This window comes from Colobus angolensis, unplaced genomic scaffold (assembly GCF_000951035.1).
Source record: "Colobus angolensis palliatus isolate OR3802 unplaced genomic scaffold, Cang.pa_1.0 Scaffold234, whole genome shotgun sequence".
NCBI lineage: Eukaryota > Metazoa > Chordata > Mammalia > Primates > Cercopithecidae > Colobus > Colobus angolensis.
In genome coordinates this window covers 1,502,743-1,517,644 of record NW_012115533.1, presented here as the reverse complement: position 1 = coordinate 1,517,644, position 14,902 = coordinate 1,502,743, and positions in this window count along the sequence as shown.

Genomic DNA, 14,902 nt, shown 5'->3' with positions numbered 1-14,902 from the left:
GAAGTTCACATGGTTATAGGTGTGAGGCCTTATTTGTGGTCTCTCTATTATATTCCTTTGTTTTATGTGCCTGTTTCTGTACTGAAGCCATATTGTTTTGGTTACTATAACCTTGTGGTATAGTTTGAAGTTGGGTAACATGATGCCTCCAGCTTTGTTTTTATTGTTTAGGATTGCTTTGGCTATTCAGGTTCTTTTTGGGTTCCATATTAATTTTAAAATAGTTTTTTGCTAGATCTGCGAATTATTGGTAGTTTGATGGGAATAGCATTGAATCTGTAAATTGTTTTGGCCAATTTAATGCTTGATTCTTCCTATTTATGAGCATGGCACTTTTTTTTTTTTTTTCATTTGTTTGTTTCTTCTCTGGTTCCCTTCAGCAGTGGTTAATAGTTCTCCTTGAAGAGGTCCTTCACTTTCCTTATTAGCTGTATTCCTAGGTGTTTTATTCTTTTTTGGCAACTGTGAATGGGACTGCTTTCCTGATTTGGCTCTCGGCTTAGCCAGTGTTCCTGTATAAGAATTCTAGTGATTTTTGTACATTGATTTTGTATCCTAAAACTTTGTGGAAATTTTTATCAGCTGAAGGAGGATTTGGGCCAAAACTGTGGGGTTTTCTAGACATAGAATTGTGTCTGCAAACAGAGATAGTTTGACTTCCTCTCCTACTATTTGGATGTCCTTTATTTCTCTCTTGCCTGATTGCCTTGAATAGAACTTCCAGTATTGTGCTGAATAGCACTGGTGAGAGAGGATATGCTTGTCTTATGTTGTTTTTCAAGGGGAATGCTTCCAGCTTTTTCCCATGTAGTATGATGTTGGCTGTGGTTTTTTTAATAAATGGCTCTTAGTTTGAGGTGTGTTCCTTTAATACCTAGTTTGCTGAGTTTTTCACATGAAGCAGTGTTGAATTTCATCAAAAGACTTTTCTGCATCTATTGAGATAATCATGTGGTTTTTGTCTTTATTCTTGCTTATGCAATGAATCACATTTATTGATTTGCACAAGCTGAAGCAACCGTGTATCCCAGAGACGGTGCCTACTTGATTGTGGTGGATTAGCTTTTTGATATTCTGTTGAATTTAGTTTGTGAATGTTTTGTTGAAAATTTTACATCAGTGTTCATCAAGTATATTGGCCTAAAGTTTTCTTTTATTGCTGTGTCTCTGCTAGATTTTGGTATCAAGATGATGCTGCTTTTGTAGAATGAGTAGAGGAGAAGTCCCTCCTCCTCACTTTTTGGAATAATTTTAGTGGGAATGACACCATCTCTTCTTTGTACATGTGGTATAATTCAGCTGTTAATCCATCAGGTTTTGGGCTTTTCTCATTGGTAAGCTATTTATAACTGATTCAGTTTTGGAGCTCATTACTGGTCTGTTCAGGGAATGAATTTCTTCCTGGTTCAGTCTTGGGAAGGTGTATGTTTCCAGCAATTTATCAGTCTCTTCTAGGTGTTCTAGTTTGTGTGCATAGAGGTATTCATGATAGTTTATGTTGGTTATTTTTTTATTCCTTCAAGATCAGTGGTAACATTCCCTTTGTCATTTCTAGTTGTGTTTATTTGTATCTTCTCTCTTTTCTTTACTAGCCTGGATAGTGGATAGTGGCCTATTTTATTAATCTTTTCAAAACTAACTCCTGAATTCTTTGATCTTTTGAATGGGTTATCTTGTCTTGACTTCCTTCAGCTCAGCTCTGATTTTTGTTATTTATTGTCTTCTTCTAGCTATGGGGTTGATTTGGTCTTGCTTCAACTAATTCTTTCAGTTGTGATGCTAAGTTGTTAAATTGAGATCTTTCTAACTTTTGATGTGGACGTTTAGTGCTATGAATTTCCCTCTTAACACTGCTTTAGCTGTGTCTCAGAGATTCTGGTATGTCACATTTTTGTTCTCATTATTTTCAAAGAACATTTTCATTTCTGCCTTTATTTCATTATTTACTCAAAAATCATTCAGAAGAATGTTGTTTAGTTTCCTTCTAATTGTATGATTTTGAGCAATTTTCTTAGTCTTGACTTCTATTTTTATCTCACTGTGGCCTAAGATTGTGTTTGGTATTATTTTGGTTCCTTTACATTTGCTAAGGATTTTTTATGTCCAAGTACATGGTTGATTTTAAAGTATGTGCCATATGATGATGAGAAGAACGGGCATTCTGTTGTTTTTGTGCGGAGAGTTCTGCAGAGGTCTATCAGATCCATTTGATCCATTGTTGAGTTCAGGTCCTGAGTATCTTTGTTAATTTTCTGCCTTGATAATCTGTTTAATACTGTCAGTGAAGTATTGAAGTGTCACACTATTATTATGTGGGAGTCTATTTCTCCTTGTATATCTCTAAGAACTTGCTTTATGAATCTGGGTGCTCTTGTGTTGGGAGCATATATATTTAGGACACTTAGGACTTGTTGAATTGAGCCCTTTACCAATATGTGATGCCCTTTGTCTTTTTTGATTTTTGCTGGTTTGAAGTTTGTTTTGTCTAAAATTAATTAAGCAACCTGCTTTTTTTCTGGTTTCCATTTGCTTGGTTGATTTTCCTCCATCACTATTTTTTGCCTATGGTTGTCATTACATGTGAGATGGGTCTCTTGAAGACAGTATACCATTGGGTGTTACTTTTTCATTCAACTTGCCACTCTGTGCCTCTCAGATGGGGCATTTACCACATTTATATTCAAAGTTAGTATTAATGTGTGGATTTGATCCTGTTGTTGTGCTATTAGTTGGTTATTGTGTTGACTTGTTTGGTTGGTTGCTCTCCAGTGACCCTGGACTGTGTGTTTAAGTGTGTTTTTGTATTAGCTGATAGTGGTCTTTTGTTTCTATATTTATTGCTCCTTTCAAAATCTTTTGTAAGGCAAGTCTAGTGGTAATGAAGTCCATCACATTTCCTTATCTGGAAAGGATCATTTTTCTTCTTCACTTAAGATGCTTAGTTTGGCTCGATATGATATTCGTGGTTGAAGATTTTTGTTTTCTTTAAGAATGTTGAGTATAGCCCCTGAATCTCTCTGGGTATCTGATTTCAGCTGAGAGGTCCTCTGAAACCCTGATGGGCTTCTCTTTGTAGGTGACCTCCCTTTTCCCTCTAGCTGCCTTTAACATTCTTTCTTCAATGTTGACCTTGGAAAATCCAATAATTATGTGTCTTGAGGATGATCTTTTTGTGTAGTCAAGTAGCCAGACTGTTTTCCACAGGGGTCCCTGACTTTGCTACTTCTCACTGGGTAGCACCTCCCTAACTGTGTTCCCAGCACAGTCTCCTTGTTCCCACCTTAACTCTCTGGCCAATAGCAGTCCTACATTTCTCTGGGATGAAGCTTCCAGAGGTAACAGAGACACCTGCCATTTTTCCTGTTGCTACAACTCCTACCTTCACTCCCCTAAGGCTGGGAAAGAGTGAACAACCTTGGAGTATCACGGGTCTCCAGGACACTGAAACTCACTCATGCAAAAGTGGCCAGACTGTTTACCACACGCATCTCCCCCAGCACAGCTGCCCTGATGCTGCCTAAACACATCAGTTGGTGACAGCTTTGCATTTCTCTACAGAGGAATTCCTAAAGACAACCCACAGCCCTCTGCCACTGTAGCTGCAACAGCACTCCCTTACTGTCCTCGGCCTAAGGAAGAAACAAAGAGCCTGGTGCTTCACTAGCAACTCTAGCATGCCACAGCTGCCAAACAGAAGGGAGTGCAGTCTTTCTTCCCTATGAGACCCCATCCATTACTCTTCACCAAGTTTGGCCCTGTCTTGGGCCTACAGCAGAGTCACTTCATCCCCTGCTGAACATTTCCATTGACAGAAGCACTGTGATTCTCTGAGGTGGGGTTCCCAGAAACAATTGACAGCCCTTCTGCCATGCCACTGGAGTGATACTGCATTTGCTGCCCTCAGACTGGGAAAGGAACAAACATCCTGAGTGCTTTACTTTAACTTCCAGCATGCTGCAACAACTCTAAGGTGAACATACCAATATTTGTTTGCTGCTAGCCCTCTCCCCCTAATACTTGTCACTAGGGAGGGTCATTGAGCTTGAGCCTGTAAGGCAGCTCCCCCACCTGTTGGTGACCATTCCAATTGGCAGTGGCTCTGCATTTCTCTGGGATGGAATCCCAAGAAATAAGTGAAAGACCCTCTGCTACTACCATTACCCCTTCTGTGCCCAAGTTGGGAGACAACAAAACCTGAGTTCTCTCAGAGCTGCACTACACAGCCAGAGAGTGCCAAGCAGAGATCTTCAGCTAGCATTCAAGTGGGAGAGAAACCCACATCCTCATAACACTGAAAGTGAGCACAACTGCAAATACAAGCAAGTATATAGGAGCAACATGGCTGAGCAAGATTCCACCTACCAGCCATTACACTTAAAGGCCAGGTACTGTATTGCAGCCAAACCTCGGTACCAAAAATAATTTACTAATATACTTCCCTGTGAAACCAATTACAAGAATTTAGCCACAAATAAAGACCATCACACAACTTCCATTCTGTAAAAACATCCAGGAATGAAGCCAACTGACTATAATCTAATTACACAACAATTAAGGGAACATCAGTTCACCCAGGTGAGAAAGAATTAGTGCAAGAACTCTGGCAACTCTAAAGGCCACAGTGTCTTCTTACCTCTAAATGATAACACTAGCTCCCAAGTAATAATTCTTGAACAGAAAAAAAATGGCTGAAATGACAGAATTCAGAATCTGGAGGGCAACAAAGATCATTAAATTTCAGAAGAAAGTTGCAACCTATTCCAAGGAGTTTAAGGAATCCAGTAAAATGCCTTAAGAGTTGAAAGACAAAATAGCCCTTCTAAGAATGCATGAAACCAAGCTGATGGAACTGAAAAAACTCACCACAATAATTTTATAATACAATCACAAATATTAACAGCAGATTAGAAGAAAGAATCTCAGAGCTCAAAGACAAGCTCTTCAAATTAGCTCAGTTGGACAAAAATTTATAAAGGACTTTAACAACTGAGCAAAACCTCTGAGAAATATGAGATTATGTAAAGAGATCAAATCAAAGAATTACTGACATCTCGGAAAGAGAAAGCAAGCAACTTCAAAATATATTTGAAGATAACTTCCGTAAGGACTATCCCAACCTTGCTAGAGAGATAGACATGCAAATTCAGAAAATGTAGAAAACTCATGCAAGACATTATATGAGAAACCATTCCCAAGACACATAGTAATCACATTCTTCAAGGCCAATGTAAAAGAAAAACTATTAAATGCGTCTAGAAAGTAGGAAAAGGTTACCTGCAGAGGGAACCCCCATCAGGCTAACAGCGGAGCTTTTAGCAGAAACTCTACAAGCTAAAAGAGATTGAGGGCCTATATTCAGCATTCTTAAAGAAAAAAAATTCCAACCAAGAATTTCACATCCAGCCAAACAAAGCTTCACAAACAAATGAGAAATAAGATCCTTTTCAGACAAGCAAATACTAAGGGAATTTGTTATTACTAGGTGTGCCTTAGCATTGGCCCTTGAAGAGTGCTACATATGGAAACGAAAAAGTGTTACAGGCTACCAGAAAAAGACACTCAAATGGATAGGCTATTGATACTATAAGCAAATACACAATCAAGTCTACATGACAACCAGTTAACAACACAATGTCAGAACCAAATTCACACATATCAGCGTGAACCTTGAACTTAAGTTAAACACCCTACGTAAAAGGCCCCGAATGGCAAGTTGTACAAAGAAGCAAGACCTAACTCTAGGCTGTCTTCAAAAGACCCAACAAGAAATGGAATCCTTCAACAGATAAATAACAAGTTCCAAAATTGATTCAGTAATAGAAAGCCAACCAACCAAAAAAAGCTCAGGATCAGATAGATGTATAGATGAATTCTACCAAATGTATAAAGAAGAGCTGCTGGCATTACTACTGAAACTATTGCAAAAAAATTGAGGAGGAAGAACTTCTTTATAACGAATTTTATGAGGTCAGTATCATCTGTACAAACACCTGGCAGAGATTAAAAAAAATCAAAAACTTCAAGCCAATATCCTTCATGAACATAGATGCAAAAATTTTTAACAAAATACTAGCAAAGAGAATCTAGATGTGCATCAAAAAATAAATCCACTATGATCAAGTAGGCAACATTCCTGGGATGCAAGGTCAATTCAACATATGGAAATCAATAAATATGATTCATCAATAAAAAGAACTAAAAATAATCACATGATTATCTCAATAGATGCAGAATAAAAAAAATCTTTCAATAAAATGCAATGTCTTCACGTTAAAAACCCTCAATAAACTAGGTATCAAAGGTATGTACCTGAAGAGTGATCACATCTACAGCCAACATTATGCAGAAAAGACAAATGCTGGAACCATTCACCTTTAGAAACAGAACAAAACAAGGATATTCATCCACTCCCACAACTCCTATTTCACATATTAATGGAAGTCCTAGCATGCGCAATCAGGCTTAAGAAAGCAATAAAAGACATCCAAATAGGAAGAGAGGAAGTTAAACTAATACTAAGAAAAAAAAAAGATATCATTATTATTAATAATTGAGACAGCTGAACATTTATGGTATTTTAAATATTATACTTTTTATTTTGTCTCTTTGTTGTTCATTGCTTTCTTTAGTCCTTTGATGCGTATCTGAATACCCAAAAACTTACTTACTTAAAACAATGATTTATATTTCTCATTATTTTGCAAGTTTCCAAGGCAGTTTCTGCCACGGTATCAGCCAGGTTCATTCATGCTGCTTCATTTAACAGAAGACAATGCTGTGCTGGAGCTGACTCTTAGCAAGAGAGGAGAACTGATGGTTGCAGACATTCTGTCAACCAGGTACCATCACATTAATGGATTGAAATTTACCATGATTGATGTCTTTAGACAGAAAATGCCAAATGCTACAAATTAGGCATTTTTCCTTCCCATAGAACTGCGTTGTTAAACATTTATCAGCACACCACCTATTGGAGGACTGGCTGAACTAAAAGTTTCAAGATGACTTCACTAGATGTTTTCACTACTTTCTGTCAGCTGATGTTGGCAATTATCTGAGGAACCTCAGCTTTCATCCATGATATAGGTCTGATTACTTAAAAGTGTGTGGTACCTCACCCCTTACTGTTGTTATTATCTTCTACTTGCTCCTGCTTTTGCCATGTGACATGCCTGCTCCCCCTTCACCTTCCACCGTGATTGTAAGCTTTCTGAGACCACCCTAGAAGCTTCCTATAAAGGCTGCAGCCAATTAAACCTCTTTTCTGTATAAATTACCCAGACTTCACTATTTCTTTACATCAGTGCAAGTATGACCCAATATAGTCCACATGACCACTCACACTCCAGAAGTCTGAGCCGACTTCTTTACCTCGCAGTTTCAGTGCAACACTCTAAGAGGAACAGAAGTTGAAGTAGCTATCTGTCTTAACAAGTTACATAACATTACTTCGATCACATTCCATTGGTTACTTACATAGCCTCTCTGATGCCTAGTTTCCTTTATCTATAAAGTTAATGTAGCTTACTAATAGCTTTTATAATAAGAATTAAATAATAAAATCCCTATGAAACATTTATGACAGTAACTTGTACATTAAAAAATTCATAAATGTCAATTACTTTTATTATTTTATACTTTACATCCTTAATATGTCTCATATCAGTCACATTTTTAACCTCATTACCACTGTCTTTGTAAAAGAGGCCCTACTTAATTCCTTAACTGTACCTAGTCTATAGCAATTCTGTCTTAGCACTCGTAGCTGTAAACAAATAGTTGTTCATTTGCCAGATTTCCACTTTTAGACTATAAACCATGGGAGGCTTAAACTCTGGAAAAATCACTCCATTCAATAAATATGTTTTGAATTAGTTTTCTTTTAGTACTATGAGATTGCTTAACCTGTTAACCATTTTCCCATTTTCCCATGTTAATACTTTCCCTATTTTCCCTGAAAATACACACCAGCAGCACTTGCAGCTGTAGCATTTACTTTGAGATAAGTGTGCCACAAAATATCTCACTTTTATTATTATTTTTGGATTGCTCTTGAATATTGACTTTAGAAACAAAAGACATCATTGTATTTATAGTGTTCTGTTTTTTAGTAGTGGTATTTCTGTTTCCAAAATATAGTAATTCTCAATTGATGAAAATGTCAAATCCTATAAAACAGAGTTTTTATGTTTGATATTAACACCATTCTTGAACAGTTGTTACCCAAATATTCAACTGAATTCAATTTTTCCAAAAATCGGAATCCATTAGACAATTCTGATGATTCAAATTATTCTAATGTTAGTTCTGTTTAGAAACAACTCCAATAATACTTTTTACATTTTATTTTCACATTGAAAGTTGGCCAGATTTGCTTTAGCTTCATAGAGCATGTTTATGTAAAATTAAATACGCATGGGCAGCAAGCTGCACATTTTTTCTAAATGGGAAAAGAGTTCAGTTTTCATTTTTATCATATTGATACAGATATGGCAATACATTCTTGGAGAAAAAATTAAGAACATTATTAAACAAATAAATAATTGAATGGTAAAATAATTAAAATACCTTGAGTAATAAATATACAATATTGGTAATTTAAAATACTGTGGCCAATAAACAAATGTCAGAAAGTGAGAAGTATTTTACAATAGTTGGGTGGACAGACTCTTGATACAGGTTGACTGTAATCAGATGTCAGCTCAACAGCTTTTGCTGTGACTTTGGTAATATACTTGAACTTTTTGTGTTTTAGTTTTCTCCTGTGTAAAATTAAGATAAGAATATTTGTATCTTAGACCATTATTGTAAGCATTTAGTAAGTTAGTGTATGTAAAGTAATAAAATACTAATTTCACATAGTAACTTCCATTTAAATTTTCTTTGTTATTAATCATATTTTCTGACACTCTGTCTTCAGAAATCTTTGTTCTAAAAATATCATAAATATTATAGATTCAATTAAATTAGAAAATGTATCACACTACACTTGAAGAAAGTTGAGTATAATGCAAGTATTCTATAGTTTATACCTTTTTGAAAAATGAAACACTATAATACATTTTAATGACATTTTCAGTTTAAATATAGGACAATTACCTATATCTGTTATGCTGTTTTTTTCTGTACTAGTATCTGACAAATATTAACATATATGGTTCGCCTTATGTAAACATGTGGTGTACATAAAAAACTATAAAAGTAAGAAAAATTAAATCATATCTTATAATATCTTGCATTTATTGAATGTCTCTGAAGAACTCTGGTATAGTAGCTCTTATGTAACTAAATTATTTCTTTTGCTTAATCTTGCTATTTCCACTATTTGTCAATTATATTTTCTATTTTAATCCATTTAACATCTCTTAGCTTTTGTTTTGTTTTTTCTTTTTCAGATTTATCTATTACAACATTAACTTAGCTTTCGAGAGAATAGCTTGTTATTGACTACTATATAATACTAAAACTTGTTTTAGTAACAACTTTGTACCTAAACATTTTTAATACGGTAATTTTCCCAAGCTCCACTTTTACTTTAGACTGCCTCCAGCTACATTTTCATCTCCATAATAGGTTATTCTTGCATTTCTTTAAAGAAATACCTGAGGATGGGTAATTTATAAAGAAAAAGGTTTAACTGACTGAAATTCTTCAAGCTATACAGGAAGCATGATGCTGGCATTTGCTTGTCTTCCAGGGAGGCCTCAGACAACTTACAATTATAATGAAAGCAAATAGGAGCTAGGTGTCTCACATGGTGAGAGCAGAAGCACAGGTTGGGGGAGGTGCCACACACTGTTAAACAACCAGATCTCATGAGAACTCACCATCACTAATGACACCTCCAAGCGCATGCACTTAAACCATGAGAACTTCCCCCATGATCCAGTCACCTCCCACCCAGCCCCACCTTTAACATTGGAGGGTACAATTGAACATAAATTTTTGGTGGGCACACACATCTGAACCACATTCTTCTTCCCCTTGCCCCTCCCACATCTCATGTCCTTTCACATTCCAAAATACAATCATATCTTTCTAGCAATCTCCCCCAAAGCCTTAACTCACTACAACAATAACTCAAAAGTCTGAAGTCCAAAGTCTCATCTGAGACAATGCTACTCTGTAAGCTTATAAAGTCAAATTTAAATAAAAAAAAATTAGCTACTTCCAAGATACAGTGGGAGTATAGGCATTGGATAAATACTCTTATTCCAAAGGGGAGAAATCAGCCAAAAGGAATGAGCTACAGGCTCATGCAAGTCCAAAATCCAGCTGGGCAGTCATTAAATCTTAAAGCTACAATATAATCACCTTTGACTTCATGTCCCACACCCAGGGCACATTGACGCAAAAGGTAGGCTCCCAAAGGCTTGGGAAGTTCTACTCCTGTGATTTTTCAGGGTTCAGCCATCACAGCTGTTCTCACAGGCTGGCATTGAGTGTTTGTGGCTTTTCCAGGCACAGGATGTATGTTAGTCCACTCTGGCTTTTCTATAAAGGATTATCTGAGACTTGGTAATTTATAAGGAAAGAGGCTTTATTAGATTGTGGTTCTGTAGGCTGTTCAGAAAGCATGGTGGCATCAGCTTCTGGGGAGGCCTCAGAACACTTAAAATCATGGCAAAAGGTGAAGAGGAAGCAGACACATCTGTCTGCAGCCCTAGGAAAAGAGAGAGGGAGGAGGTGCTACACAGTTTTAAAGAAAGATCTCATGGGAACTCTATCACAAAAACGGCACTAGGGGGATGGTACTAAATGATTCTTGAGAAACTGCCCCTATGATCCAATCACCTCCCACCAGGCCCCACCTCCAACACTGGGGATTGCAACTGAACATTAGATTTGGATGGGGACACAGATTCAAACCATATCGATCTTCTTCTACTGCACGTCTATCTAATCTTAAATCTACTATTTTGCCTCAAACATGTTTCCTTGACTTTTAAAGACAGTACTTGAAATTTACCTGTGTTTCTTTGACGTTTATGAATGCTGGTTAAAATTTACTTCTGTTCTATGCAGTATATATTGTTTCAACACATGATATTATTTATCTTTTATATGTGTCTTACTTCCTCTGTGTCACAAAAAAAAATTACTCTGTTCCTTTTTCTTAATTTATTTTTTGCATCTATATTTTTCTCTTTACCATTAAAGAATTGGGAGTTCTCTTTTAGCCTGATATTTCAGAAATAAGAAATACTTCAGAAATAAGATTCTTTTTTTAGAATTTTCTCATTTTGAACTGGTATCTGTTTACAGACCATTTTTAGGGACAACTATAAAACTTGTTAACAATGTAGTCACTGAGCTGGTTGTTTGTCTATAGGCACTTAGCTCTGCTCTAACATTTTGTGATTTCCCTTCCCTGAAGGAAGCTGGAAGCCTAAAAACTTCATTTTGAGTGATCCTTTACCATCTTGGTTATTTAGATTCTGCCAGTGGGAGATAATAATGAATTGGAAAGTGAGAGTAAAAAAGGAGTCTTTTATTCTCTGTATATTGTGGTGCCTCTGGAAGGGGGAAGATGGAGATTGAAATATCTGTGATGGTTTCAGTGTTTCTGAATGCACACTGACTGAGCTCTCCAGTGCAATCAGAAGTAGCCCATGCATTACACAATGTACTCATCATTCCTACCATTATAATCAAGCAAAATAGCTCATTTCAGGCTCACATACTTGCCTTTAATTTAATCCAGTTGATGTATAGTTTTGCATTTGCTGACATGAAACAGAAATAGCCCATTATTCACTGGCAAAAAAGTCACAACTTTCAAATGACAAATAGATTAACAAACTCACATTCCAATCCTTGAAAGCCTATTTCTGAGTTAACTTCTTTAACAAATACCAACGCAGCCAAAGTGTAGTTGGGAAATAAAAGCCTTTCTAGTGATATCAAACAGATGGGAATATAAAGAAATAAATTGATGGCAGAGAGTTCTACAGAGTTAAAGGGGGGGGGTTTCTGGAGAAGTGACTGGAGATTATGAAGGGAATGGTGAGTAGCTGTTGGAGAGCGTTATGGTCCCTTGCCTTAGTCCATGAGGTCACACTTACCCCCAACAAGCTGAGGGTGATGTCACTGCCTTTTCTTCTGTTGCTATTGCTGCTTCATATGAACTAAGCTGCTGACTCTGCTCCAGATGCTCTTGACACCACCACTGACTCTGCTGAAGCCACTGTAACAGTCGCTGTGTAGGCCACACATGAAGCAGCAAAATGACTTTTTCCTTCCTCTTTCCAGTGCACTCATTGTAAAAGCTGTCTCCTGGCAAGCTGCCCTGAAAGTCTGTCCCTTGGAGTTAACAAAAACACAATTTGTAGGCTATTAGTCCCTTAGAAATATAGAGGAAAGAATGGAATGACAACAGGAACTAAGAGACAAAAATAAATAAATAAATGTTATGCACAGGAGTTTGCATGATTTAGCACTTTGGCAATCCTGGTAGGAAAAATTCATCTTTTCATAGATTATCCTATTTGGCACAAATATACTGAATTAACTTCGAAACCCAGTGTTAATATGTCTCTTTCTGGAGAAGGAAGAGCCTTGATTCTTAAGATCATTTTGTCGACTAAAATAATCATTAAGACAGCAAAGAACTTTACTGCCAAGTAAAAACTTTCTCTGAGGCTACTACTATCTCCACCAAAAGCTGCCTATATTAAGTACAACTCCACAGTCATCTGAATTTTCAGGTCCAATCCTGATTATTAAACATTTCCTGCATCAAAGAAGAATCTCAAAAACTACTCCCTACTACTATAGGCTTTCTGTTAAGAACAGGAAGATGTCACTACTAGACCTGTACACTACTACAGGCTTTCTGTCAGGAAATCTTGAGTGGTGACATTACCGTTGCTATGACATCTGCTAATCTGTAGTAACAAAAGGCATTCTAGTTAAAATACTTGTTTGGAATCTCACAGCCTGTCCCTGTCAGCCATTTTCCTGTCAAGGCAATTCATGGGATATAGACTCTCTTCTGGTTTATTTGGGAGGAAAGACATGTCCTTATTTCAAAGGCAAGTTTTGAGATCTAGGCTGGTGCATCCTTTAATTTCAATCTATTTCTGCTGTGTGGAGTAGAAAACACAGAATTCTGAACTAAGATGGTTCTTTTGCCTTGCTTTCAATTCTAATGAACCATTTTCCCTGTTTTATATTTTCTGTGCCATTCAGGAGGAAAAAAAGATACATTAGTTTTCTATTGCTGCTCTAACAAATTACCACAAACTTAGTTGCTTAAGTGATACAAATGTATTCATCTGACATTTCTGTGGGTTGGAGGGCCACGGGATTCACTGAACTAAAATCAAGGTGTGTGAAGAACTTCATTCCTTTCAGGAAGTTTTAGAGGAGAATCTATTTTCTTGTCAGCTGCTAGAATCTGCCCTCACTTTCCGGTTCATGGCTCTTTTGCCCCATCTTCAAAGATGCCAAATGCAAGTCAACTCCTCATATTGTATCACTTGTACTCCTCTCTCTGTCTCTCTCTGTCTCTCTCTCTCTCTCTCTTCCCCTTTCTTACCATAACTGAGAAGGTTTCTATACTTTTAAGGACTCACGTGATTATATTTGCCCACCACAATAATCTCCTCTCAAGGTCCAGGATGCCAATCAGATTTGTAAAGTCTCTTTGGCCATGGAAGATACCATATTCACAAATCTCAGGAATTAGGGCATGGACATTTTGGGGGAGCCGTTATTCTGCCTATTACAAAAGAGTATTATTTCTTACTCCTACTATCTTTTCCTCTTTCCTTCCTTTCTTCCTTTCTTCCGTCCTTCGTTCTAGAATGACATTTTCACTACAACTTCCTAATATATTGCAAAGAATTTGAGTACAAAAATCTGTCTTAATTTTGTATAACCCCAGGACCTAGTACAGTGTCTTGGCAGTGAAATATAGTGAAAACGACTATCCCTAATTTACCCCAAAATATTTTTCTTACACCTACTCAGGGCTGGCGATTGTGCAATGTAATAAGGACAGAAAAGTAAGCAAAGTAGAGATGTTTGTGGATCATAGGGAATAGAGATAGTAAACACATACTTTTAAGTGTCAAGAGTGCAAGAGAGCCAGCACTACCTAACTGCTAAACAGCCTCTCTAATTTTCTCCACAAAATAAAAATAACCCAATAATATCTACCTTCAGGTTTTTGTTGTGAAGAATAAAGAGGCTAAAACATCACAAAATACTTCACAAACTATAATGTCCTATATATTGACCAAACAAAAAAAGTGTTATCATTTCTGAAGGCACCAAATGGTTACTTCAATTGTTGAATTAAATTTTCACTAAAACTCGAGGAACTGCCATGCTATGGGATGGCAATATTTTAAATCTATACCAGAATGGAAGCACTGCCTTGACTGCAATCTTTTGATTTAGGCTTTAAAGAATGGTCATTAATCTCCTCTATGCTGATGTGATTTAGAAGGCAGTGTGTTAGTTTTTCCCACCTAGCATTTGGATTAACGCCATTCTGGCATTTCTTTGTGTAGGATAATTCAAGGGACAGCCATACCGCAGAGATGGTTATTTTATATTGCTCTGTCCAGATTACTCTATCTACTTGTAGGTACTAGAGTCCAATCATTCCTGCCTAGAAATTGAGGAAGGGACAAGATTTATTTTCTCAAGAATTTTTCTAAGAATCTAACACACATACATAAAACACTGCACTAAATGTTGGTAATACGAATATACATACAATCATGTCTTTCCTGTTGTTCACTGTTTACTGTAAAATGCATAAAGTAAACTCTTTGTCCTAAAGAATGTGAGGAGTCCTATGAAAACAACAGTAAGTCTATTTTATATACAATACGTTTTCAAGATTTTGTAATTTCTTCCAACATCCTGGAAAATTAGTGCAATTTTCATG